Source organism: Epinephelus fuscoguttatus, linkage group LG23 (assembly GCF_011397635.1).
Source record: "Epinephelus fuscoguttatus linkage group LG23, E.fuscoguttatus.final_Chr_v1".
NCBI lineage: Eukaryota > Metazoa > Chordata > Actinopteri > Perciformes > Serranidae > Epinephelus > Epinephelus fuscoguttatus.
In genome coordinates this window covers 25,761,780-25,773,991 of record NC_064774.1, presented here as the reverse complement: position 1 = coordinate 25,773,991, position 12,212 = coordinate 25,761,780, and the positions used below count along the sequence as shown (strand labels likewise).

The window sequence follows — 12,212 nt, the reverse complement described above, 5'->3', positions numbered from 1 at the left end:
TGTACAGCATGTGTGTGCATGCTTTCTTCTTTTTTTTTCTTTTCTCTGAGCACATGCATGCATGTGTGTGTGTGTGTGTGTGTGTGTGTGTGTAAGCTGAGGCCAGACGCTGAGTGAGGCCAAAGGTTTTATATGTGTGTCTGGGCACATGTGTCTGCATGTATGTGTGTGACTAATGGTTGGGGATCTCTGGTTGAAATGGAGGGATTGTTATGGGTAAAGAGGATGACAGAAAATAAAATCTGACAGAGGAAAGAGATGGAGAGAGACAGACGAGCTACCACCTCCAGCAAATGTAATTATATGGCTCAGAATCACTGAGCAGCTGCTTCTTGATCAGCTTTAGGCCAGGCAAACACACACACACACACACACACACACACAGATGCACACACAGACGCATGTGACATTGACCTTGTCCATGGACATCAGGGCAGACAGGGGAACAGTGACTTTGCTCAAAAAGATGAAAATATTGTTTGTTCCGAGAGGCATTAAATCTAGCAAATGTGTGACTGATCTATTAATTTGGTTAAGTAATGCATGCAGTCATGGATAATTCTGTCCTCCCACTTATTCAGTAACAGCTCGTTCAAGTGTGTGTGTGAGAGAGAGAGGGGTGGGGGTCAAAAAAGGCAGGGGACTTGTGCCCTGAGGAGCAGAGGGGCCACATGCACTCACACACACCCACACACACATACACACACACAAACACTCATTAAGTTAACAGCTTTCATTTCACTAATTAAACCCAAGATATAGTTCGCCCTGATTTTTCAACTCCCTACCTCTCTCTCCCCGGACCCTGTAACCTCCCTCGCCCCCACGTCCCTGTTTCCCGTCACATTTTTCACATCTCCTGCTACATCTGCGCACATTTCCCCCTCCATCCCTCTGTCTAAATGTGTCAATCAGGCTGTTAATCTAAGGCACCACATAAATTCGTAGAGCAGAAATCCTGTACAGAATGTGAGCATTTCACCCAGAGTGACTAAAACAGATTACAAGACGTGGGTCAATCCCCACCCTGTGTGCTGTTCACTGCTCCGTGTTTGTGTCGTGGCTGGCTTGTTGCCAACTGATTTACCCCCCATCCCTCACCTCTGCTGAGGAGGAAATGGAAGAAACCGCCCAAAACCTTTTCCTCTAATCCCCTCACAATGGATTCTGCTGTTTTATTGAGGGCGGACATGGTGGGGATTCAGGCAGTGGGTCTGAACTGCTGAGCCCAGGTAAGCCTGGAGATTTGGATCAACGCTAAAGTTAAAGCATTTGATTAGTTTCATTCCACTCAAATTATCCATGAATGTGGGTATTTTTGTCCAGGTTACTCAAGATACACAGAAGTATGACCTGGCCACTAGAAGGTTAATAAAGTTAATGATTTTACCAAATGAATGGTAAGCAGACAAATCACTGCATCTATCATATTTAACTGCATATGTGTGACCAATAAAGGGACTCAACTCTTCCTGCCCAGACTGGAAAAGACAGTGAGACCACCTGCTGCCTGGGCCACAAAAGAGGGGATGTAGCTCAGTGGTAGAGCGCATGCTTCGCATGTATGAGGTCCTGGGTTCAATCCCCAGCATCTCCACTTCTTATCTAGACCATACAAAGTGAGGATGCTACATGTCAAGAAGCAAAATGCAGCTTGCAGCGAGCTGCCATCCGTGAAACGCTGCAGCAGCACTCTGATCTGAAGCTGTTTGATTCTCTATCAAAGTATATCCAAACTAAAAGTTGGTAATATTTCAATTTTTCTCTGCAGCGAGAGAATACCTGCCAATTAGTAAGAGTCCTGTGACTCTAGTGACATGTTGACCTATGTTACAAAGAATTTCTTCCTGCCCAAAACACATGAACATGCCTCCCAGACGCAGAAAAACATAATTATTGCGGCAAACCACACTTTGCCGCTGCTTGTTGTGCTTTCGACCTTGTAGTACTTCCAAGGCGAATGAATAAGGAACAAGTAAAAAAAAAGGAGCTTCTCGCAAAAGGATATGACAATGTTGAATCTGCAGCGCTTTCTCTGTCTACAATAGCCTTTAATAGGCTTAGCTGTCCTCCAGTTATCCTCCAACTGATCCTGTCATTTACTTCATACACAATGGCATTATGAATGCATATACAGAAACACAAGAGATTTGTGTTTATCATTGTTAACACCATGGTTGAGATGTCACTTCCTTAAGGTTTGGGAAGCTTTGTCGTCATGGGAACAGTAATAACACACAGTTGAGGTAAAAAAGATGACACTGACTGACAGTTGTAAACAGGAAATCAACAGCTGTCTCTCCTTTTCAAACCTGGTGATTTGTTGATCCCTCCATCTATCTACCCAAACCTTTTCCACCAGGATGCAGGATGTCAGTGGGTAGAGCGCATGCTTTGCATTATGAGGCCCTGGGCTCAATCCCCAGCATCTCCGCCTCTTATCGACAATGACACCAAAACAGTAACCATATCAGGGTTCATGAATCACTCCTTTGGGTCACATATTACAAGAATCACATGCACTCTTGAAGGGTGCTATAGGTAAAAGCACTCACCAATGCATTCCCTCCAAGGTGAATCAGTTTGAAAAGTCCATTTGAGCTGCTCCTGCAAGGACATTCATTTTTGTAAACACATTTTCTTTTGGATGCAATGGATGGCCTATATCAGGGTTAGTCATCCTTCAACTGAACATTGTTCATTACATGATAAGCTGTGTATTATGAATACAGTAATATGAAACTAAAGTTTTGCTTTATGTCATTTTATCTTAAACTTGGCTCATCATCTATGTCCTGCTTTCCCCCTCCTCTCATTCATCCCTGCAGGTCCTTTCCTTAAGCAAACAGAGCACACGAGGCAGGATGAAATGAAAAAAAAACAAGGGGAAACAAAGAGATTCTTCCATTCCTTTAAGAAAAAAATGTCACGAATGTAGTAACTATGTCAGTAATAGCAATAATATTTCTAAAATAATCAGTTTTGCTGTGCATATTTTTCCTCAACACTAAGATCAGTAAGAATATGAAACAATTTTCTACCTCCATACAGAGAGGACTCATCTCAGACAGGCAGTGACTGTTCACTTCATTTTGCCCTTAACTTACATGAATCCTTCCTGGCTGTATTACATGTATGTCATATTGGATATGACATAATTATAAGGGGCAACCAAAAAATCCCTTGATTCTGCCCTCCAGTGTCTTTAAATTCATGGGTAACAGCGTACCCCACATTCACAAGTTGCATTAACCTGTCAACCCGTTCTTTCACTTTTTCCAACGTGACATGAACACAACATGACTGATGCTTCCAAGAAACATGGATACATGTTGAGAGGCCTCTCCTGTGTCTACAGCTGCACCTGCTGAGGTGTTGCAACACAATTCTTGGCAGAGGAAACCGTCTCAAATTATCATTTACAGTACATTGTGCATATTTTCAGTGTAAATAAAAATGTTTTAATCAGTCAAACATAAGCACATGTTTGCAGGCCCGTCTTTCATGTACTCGGGGGAGAACTGAGTGTGCTATCCATCCTTGTGTAGTGAATTAAAGATGTTCAAACAATGCTAACCAATCAATTATTTACATGTCATATACACAAGCACAATCTAGAGAGCAAACAGATACACGAATGCACACACACAAATGCACTGTATCCTATTAAAAAGCCCTGACTAATTAAAGAGATCTTTTCAGCTATAATTAGCTATGTCTGTGGTACAGCCTGTGAGCTGAAATTTAATCATTAGCTTCATCCTTCAAAGAACCAAGAAGTGCTTTGTGAGACATATATGCTGCTATTCAACAATGGCTGGTCACTTAAATTGAACACTCAATCTAATCATCTAATGAAGTGATTCCCAACCTTGACTCCTGAACTTGCACCCATGGGGCACATGGGGATGTATGGAAATATTGTGGAATAGCTCGAGTAATTTCATAAAATATAAATTAAGTTCATTAATAATCAGCTATAACACCTAAACACAGTGTTGCAACTACTGCGTGTAAACAATTGAGCACAGAATCTCTATAAACATATTCTGCATATGTACGCAGAATCTTTAGGTGGCAGGAAAAGATTTTAGTGGCAAGGTGTTCTGGTTGCCGTTTGTTTGAACGGCAGGTAAGTAAGTAAGTAAATTTTATTTATATAGGTATAGGTATTTATATAGGTATTCAGTCCCTGTGGAGAGGCGGAACACATTGGCTTCGATGCAAACTTGGAACCCATCATCTATTGTCTGTCAAGGATTAGGCTTTATATTACATTTTTTTTCTTTTTTATTTGCATTCATATGCAGATTTCTTCCGAAATGACCGGCACATGGAAGAGGAAGGCAGACGGTAGCCGATGGGTTCTGAGACTGGCACTGAAGCAAAGAGAAACAGTTATCTAAAATGTAATAATTATATAAGAATATCCACTTAAAATACACCATGACAAGTACCACATCTGTCATGTTTCAAATGAAGTGGTGCTTGAGTTCATATGACGGGGCTCTGAGGCTACGTTTGATGAAAAAGTGTATTCTGATGTGTCGAGTTCATGTGGTTACATGTCTCACTTTCATTTGTAGACTTGCCCAGAGACGCCCACAAACCCAAGAACTACATACACATTCATCTTGTTGTGACTATGATGAAATGTGAAATATAATTATCCAGTATCTCCTTATGGCAAATAAAGGTTAAATGTAATTACCCAGTATTGCTCTAACCTAATTCCTCATGTGTGGCATTCTGGTAGATTGATACCACAGCAGATGGTGCTATCAATTATTGAGCCTGTGAAGACGTCGCTGCCCTCAATCAGATTAAGTAGATTATGCCAACATCAACTCCCTTATGATCCAGACTCAGTTTCTTAGATCAACATACAACATCAAGATACACACCCCCGACTACGCCTCCTTAGCCCTCTTTTAAACAGTGTCAGTGTCTTTCCTCTCATGGGATCTATCTATCTATCTATCTATCTATCTATCTATTTATCTGTCTATCTATTTTGTTCTACCTAAAGGTCTTAAGTCATTAACATCCTCTGGGTGTATCTGTGTGTGTGCTAATATTTGCAATTTTAAAATCTGACCTAAATACGCTACACGTTGAGCTCTCTGAATGTTATCTGACGACATACCATGATGGAGTCCCTGCCAACGTACTCGGCGTTCCACCCAACCCAATGCAAATGTCCCCTTAATCCTGTTAACCCACTCTAGCTGTGTAGAAAAGCAGAGAGAGTAGGAGAGCGCCTCAGGCAAGTACGACATTGTACCCCTCCACCCCACTGAGATCTAATTGAAGAAACAAGTGCTCGGTACAAAGTGAAGCTCCTCTACTCGCTGTGACATTAATACATGACTCGTGTGAGAAAAAAAAAACCTCTGTGATCCACAGCGTACAAATCTGAAAAACAGGATTGTGAATGTGGGGGTGCACAGGAAGAGGAAGCAAATTTAAACACAAGCTTATGCTATGTTTAAGTTGAGGTTTACTGCTGCTTACATAGTGGATCCCATAATCCACAGGTGCTTAACGTGCAGTTCAAGAAGCAGCAGAATGAGTGAGTGAGTTTGATTTCAATGTTGTTATATCGAGCAAAAAAAAAAATAAAAAGAGGTCTAAAAGTCTACTCTAATAAGTCTACTTTCAATTCTTTAGTTATCTCACCATTTGCAGCACTGCACTTGCGATAAGGGATACAAAATCATTCAGATAAAGTGTAAGGTCAAAGGAGACTATTTCCAGCACTACTTCAGCTAATTTCAGCCTTTATTTGATAATAGCCTACTACAAATAACGACTTAATATGTGCGTCATGTTCACATGTTGTCTTCCCCTCTGATATAGTTGATGAACAAAGCTTTTTTCCGCTTTTCTGATATCTGTGTTTTAATCGTGGTTTCACGTTTCATATTCTTTGACGTACAGTAATTACTACACCTGCATGTGTGAGTGTGTGTATCTGTTTGTCTGCAGCTAATTTTGCCAAGTACTGGACCAATCAGCCTAATATTTTGCGTGCACATTAATGACTGTATGCTTAAGGATCTCTAATTGTTGCAGTGATCAATAATTGTTTAAAAATCTGTTATCTCGACTGTATTAAGCCGTACTACTGACTTCTTATTCCCGTTAACCAGCCAGTAGGTGTAACAAATTTTCCAGAAGCTGGTTCAGCTGAAAACAATAAGCCATACCTAGTCTATTGCAGGCCATATTTTGGACTTTGTTGTGGCTCAAAAATTAACACTGAAAGAAAAGTTTGGTCCAATTTTAAACTGGAGCATCTGCAGCTCAATTCCATACCCGATATGTTACAACCCAATAAATCCCCACTTTTTGTTAACATGGCCACCATCCTGACTGTAAGGGACAACTCCACACAACGTCATGCGCTACCAGTGTAGCATGGAGCGTTTTATCAGCCTGACTTGGTACGCTTAAGGATTTTGTGGATTTGGTCATTTGACCTTAATATTTGTGCTTTTACTACAAGCAAGGGGGCTGTAGTTACATGGTTTCCTTTTGTTGTTGTTGTTGTCTGTTTTAATTGTGTTGTTGATATTTCCTACTGTGTTGTGCTGTAGCCTACAGACGAAGTTGATACTGTTAAAAGTTCAGTTAAGAATACTTTATGGTGCTATTCAAGTTCAATTCATCCTTATAGTTACATTGTAGGCTATCCATATTTAACATAATGTGTCTGTTAGCAGGAGACATTGATCTGCTCTGTGCAACACGCTGCAGCTCTGTCAAGAATAGACAAAATGTGTATTTTTATTAGCTTTTGGGACAGTTCTGACACGTGCAGCGCTGTGTTTGCTGAAATTACAAGTGGCTGCCTTGCGGAGGTCTGCACTCTACTTAGTGCACGTTTCTAGTATACCTTCAAATCACTCACCCATGGTAAATTTCAACCCATAATCACTATTGTGTGTGTGTGTGTGTGTGTGTGTGTGTGTGTGTGTGTCTTCATGTTAGTCTGGGTGAGTTGAGTGTGTTAGGTGACAAGCTGTTTACTTGTAGATTTATAGCATGTGTGGCGATTGGGGTCGTTCTTTCTTAATGATAAAATCTGACCTCTGAAAGGATAAGACAGGTTTGTTGAGTACTAAGCTGTTCTTGACAACATGTTTTGACCCTCACTCATTCAGCTTGTAAAGAGGGGTTCTTAGCAATTGAAATGGGGTGAGGTGGGGGGATGCACTGGGCATCATTAGCAGCAGTTAAGGTCTACATGTTTGACAGTAAGAATAAATGTACATTTCAGGGAGAAGTGACATTCAAGTTACATCACCGTGGCAGATTTCACAGTAGATTTTTTTTATTGCAGAAACATGCTTGTAAGCACAGTTCCCAGTGCTGGGAGATAAACTGCTGTGGGTGGCTGATAGCAGAGAGATTTAAACCCTTTACACTACCACAGCGTTTGACTCTGGCTGGGGTTGCCTCTGTTTGCTTTATCACTGAGCTGCCATGTGGGCCTGGGCAGATGTGGAATATTCCCATTTCAGAGGGAAGAGTTGCTTTGCTGAGAATGTTCAAGGTCTTTCAGTGTGAAAGCATTTATTGTTTGAGGGAGAGGACAGCTTTGGCTGTACTGGAGTCAGAGCTGTAAAACTGTAGTCCAGCTTCAGCACTGAGCCTGATACCCAACTTCAGAGGGTTTTATCCACTCAAATACACTGTCAGTTTTAACCCAGTGGTATAGGGAGGAGAAAGGCGACTGCATTTAAGCCTCACACACTCCTTTACAGAAAAAACTACATTGCAGTCAGATCACATTGGAATAATAATTACACAGCAGCCAGTGTTGAAAGGGTAAGAGATTGTGATTACTGGATATGGAAGAAACCAATTATATCATTCAGTTGATTCAATGGTTGATTACACAGATTATACTGCACAATAGATCACTGATTAAATGACTCACTGTACATATGTCTGACTGATGCAGATATCATAATTCTCAGTCTGACATGTTGAAGACTGTATATTAGTGTCCACTACTAAAAAAATATCATTTATTCCCATGGTCATATTGTAGAAAAAAATAGTTTGTCCTGTTTAACACTATGAATTAACATGAACATCATTAAGTGACAAGAACATAAGTACACAAGAGACAGAATGCACAAAGTCTATGTAGGCTATTTCATGCTTGTTTGAATAAGACTTTTCCTTGCCCTATTTTCTGTAACATACAAGCTCATTAAAATGAATTAATCGTCTTTTTATGTGGGGACCCAACTAAAGTAGATCTGCAACATATTCTGTCAGTACATGTACTTCCGCACATTAAAGATTAAGGAAAAAACATAATTTTTTTTACAGCAAAATAGGCTTTAATTATGTTCTGTACACATTTTATAACTCATTAAATGATGAAAAGACTTTGATTTGCAGCAATACAAAACCCTTGTGGCTTATACCATGCAATGCAAGGCAGTAATTATGATATATATTGGGCCACATCCCGAAATAATCATTAGCAAATGTAATCATAATCATAAATACGCTTTACAAATCACCACTACTGGTTGTAGTATTACAGTGCACTACAGTTCTGCATGTAGTTTGTCCAAGTGATGTTACCGTACTCCAGGACAAGCTGTTGCTCAACTGCTGTGGGTAGTGGGTAGGTACAATAAACCAGACGCCTCAACATATTTGGTTCCCCTCTAATGTTGACTCCATTGCTACTGCTGTGATGCGATAAACTGAAGGCTGTAATGCAGAGTAACTTTTTATTGATAGAATTATTTTTACAAAATAATACACAGAAATTAACCTGCTGCCAGAAAGTTTAAGGTACCCTGTGGAGTCTTTGACCACTAGTAGCACTATGGAGCAATGTTTAAATGACTGGTTCCCAGTATTGTTTACACTGCTTGAGACAATGCATATGCAAGGGGTAGTGTGATTCACATTCCTACTGTTTCTTCCACACTATTCCACTCATTGGCAGTAAGGAAATGAATAAAATGCCACTTTTCAGGAAATACTGATTAGTGATTGTACCAATAAATAGAGAACAGGCAATGATGCTACTACCACCCCTCCTGCTTCACCAAATAAAGCCCAAGTTATCAAACACTGCATGTACAAAAAGCTTTAATTAAATCACGGGTTCAGTCCCTTGCATGTCCACTTATCTACCTAAGCGTGGTGAACTAATCCTTCCAAACTGTAAAATGTTTTGAATACTAAGATACAACATGTTCAAGGCTGCTTTATGTAATGGCTGTAACTTTGCACTTCCTCCAATTTGAATAAATCTAAAACAACTAAAACAATTGATTTCAGCTGCTCAGAAAGGTTATATTTATATTGCCTTCCTTTTTGAAACCAGTTACCTGTAAAGCAAAATCTGTCCCTGAGAGGGGATGTAGCTCAGTGGTAGAGCGCATGCTTCGCATGTATGAGGTCCTGGGATCAATCCCCAGCATCTCCACCTTTTATCACACAATACCTAGAAGATACATTGTGTTCAAGGGGGCTTCACATAGAAGCATTCACCAAAAGTCCTTGCACTTCTCACCAAGGGAATAAATGAAAAAGAACCAATGTGAGCTGCTCTTGCAAAAAAGAGTTACAGTGTTAAATCCACATGACCTTTTGGCACAGTTGCCTTGATCAGTGTTAGTTGACCCCAATTCTCCTCTAACTTTAATTTTCCTTTCAAAAGATCCACTGTGGAGTGATGAATGTGTATACAACGATATGTAACATGGGTTTTATGTAATGTCATTTTATCATATTTGTTGGTTATATCATGATTTTGTCTGATCATGGTCTTTGGCCATTTATTAGGCCAGAGGAAAAGGAACATGTTGGATGGATGAAAAATGCAATGTTAGGCTGAGAACACACTAATATCGCGTCCATTCCTAAAAGACATGGTTCAATAATCAGCATATGAATATGGATTAATAAATTTCATCAGGAGGGAGAGCAGGTTTGTGGAGGGAAGGAGGGAGGGATGAATCCAGCTGGGCGTCTGCTCACATGACAACAGCTCCTTCATGTTAAGCTTTTGCGACCAGGGATAGAAAGAAGAAATTCAGAGGTAATTAAAAAGGGAGAGAAGGAGTGACAGGAAGACAGGAGGGAGGAAGAGAGTGGCGTTTGTGCCTCCCAAACATCTGCTGACTGATTAGCAGGAGAGGAGAGGACATAAACTTTGTCTGAGAGCTTAAAATAGATACAGCAAAGTGGGTACGGCAAATAAATCATATGTTCTTTAAAACTGTATGAGATTAGAGGGGATATTTTGAACTGTAAGTCCATTTAAGGCTTCATCTCTCACGAGGAAAGGCATTTGGAGCTTACGAGAGCAATCTGGAGTGTGGTCCAAAAGCCATTCATTGTCTTGCTCATTTAATCTAGAATAACCGCCTTGCGGTCGTTTGCCTCCGCCAACCACTCAAGTTGCAGTTTACATCTATGCCTGTCAAGACTCACATGACAGTTGACAATGCTTAAAATATGGATGTTGCTGCAAAGCAGCTACATATGCCAAAATTCATATGCTTCATACACATCTTAAATCCGACAGCACAGAAGATCTATACAATCAGTACAGTTTCAATGTGGGCACTAAAGATTAGCGTCGCCGATTCAGTCTGACAAAATGTCTCCCCTTCTGTTCCTGTTTTGTGATGCTGAATATTGGCCAGAGAAGTGTTTTTGCAGAGCACTGTGATGTCACAGTGAAGTTGACCATTGACCCTTTTCATATAAAATATCATCACTTCATCATTTTATCCTACAAGACATTTGTGTGAAATTTTGTCATAATTATTATATGAAGTATCTGGTTATGGCCAAAAACATGTTCTGTAAGGTCACAGTGACCCTGATCTTTGACCACCAAATTCGAATCAGTTCAAGAGGATGTTTGTACCAAATTTGAAGAAGTTCCCATACAGCGTTCCTGAGGTACATCATAGAGGAGAATAAGACAGATACAAGGTCACAGTGACCTTGACCTTTAACCACTTAAATCTAATAAGTTTATTGTTGAGTCCAAGTGAATGTTTGTGCCAGATTTTTTTTATTTTATTTTTTTTTTTAAAAAATCCCTTAAGGTGTTTTTGAGATATAGTGTTCACAAGAATCAAACAGACAAGATCACAGGGACCTTGACCTTTGGCCACCAAAATCTAATCAGTTCATTTTCCAAGTGGGCATTTGTACCAAATTTGAGAAAATTTCCTCAAGCATTTTTGAGATTACACATTCACAAGACTGGGATGAACGGATGGACAACCTAAAAACCTAATGCCTGCAGCCACAGCTGTCACCACCGCAGAGGCATAAAAATTAAGGATTTTTTAGCCATTCTGGAGATGTGACTCCAGGGATGGCAAAGTCAGTCAGTCTGTGATGTCCATGACTTTGGTCCAAACTGAGATATCTCAAATCCTATTAGATGTATTTCCATGATACTGTATATTGTGCAGACATTCATGGTCTCCAGAGGATGAATCCCATTGACTTTTCCTACAGCACCACAACGAGGGTCACATTTGTGGTTTTTAGAGAAATATCTCTTGGATGGATTGCCATGAAATCTGGCACAGCCATTCATGGTCCCCTCATGATGAATTCTGATAACACTGGTGACTCCTTTAGTTTTAATCTAGTGCCATCATCAGGTCAAAGTTTCAACTTGCCCTAGTTTCTGACCACATAACTGCAAATCTAATGACATTTCCATTAGTCACAGCTGTACTTTGTGTTTAGTGCTAATTAACAAATGTGAGAATGTAACACTCAATACTATCATAGCCTATACAGTACATGGTAAATATCATATATCCTGGGCAATTTAGCATGCTGGTGTTAGCATTTAGCTCAAGGCTCCACTGTTCCTAAATACAGCCTCGCAAAACTGTTAGCATGGCTGTGAACTCTTCATTTTGAACTAATTTTGCACTAAACTTTGCATGTACAATACAAAGATATGCTGCATGGAACACCAGCAAAATATACAGTAGGCTATTTGCTCATTCTGTACACGTCTTCCCTTTGCTGTCCTGCCAAGAAGCTTTCAGAGCATCATGTGTATTTTGGCATTTGAGTTCAACAAACATTCAGCTTCTCCCCAAAACTGTCCTCTGTTGAAATCAAATAAATTCAAATTGGCTGAATTTGAATTTTGTATCACATCTCTTCAACAAAAGGCATTCTGTAGC

The 12,212-nt window shown here is 40.1% G+C and overlaps 2 non-coding genes across 2 annotated transcripts; both read left to right on the top strand.

The window, feature by feature from the left end:
• The first annotated feature begins 1,525 nt into the window (after nucleotides 1-1,525).
• trnaa-cgc (transfer RNA alanine (anticodon CGC)) lies at nucleotides 1,526-1,597 on the top strand. Its single transcript has one exon. It is a non-coding gene; the product is annotated as a tRNA-Ala (tRNA).
• A 7,797-nt stretch (nucleotides 1,598-9,394) lies between these two features.
• On the top strand, nucleotides 9,395-9,466 carry trnaa-cgc (transfer RNA alanine (anticodon CGC)). The gene has a single exon. It is a non-coding gene; the product is annotated as a tRNA-Ala (tRNA).
• Nucleotides 9,467-12,212: the final 2,746 nt, after the last annotated feature.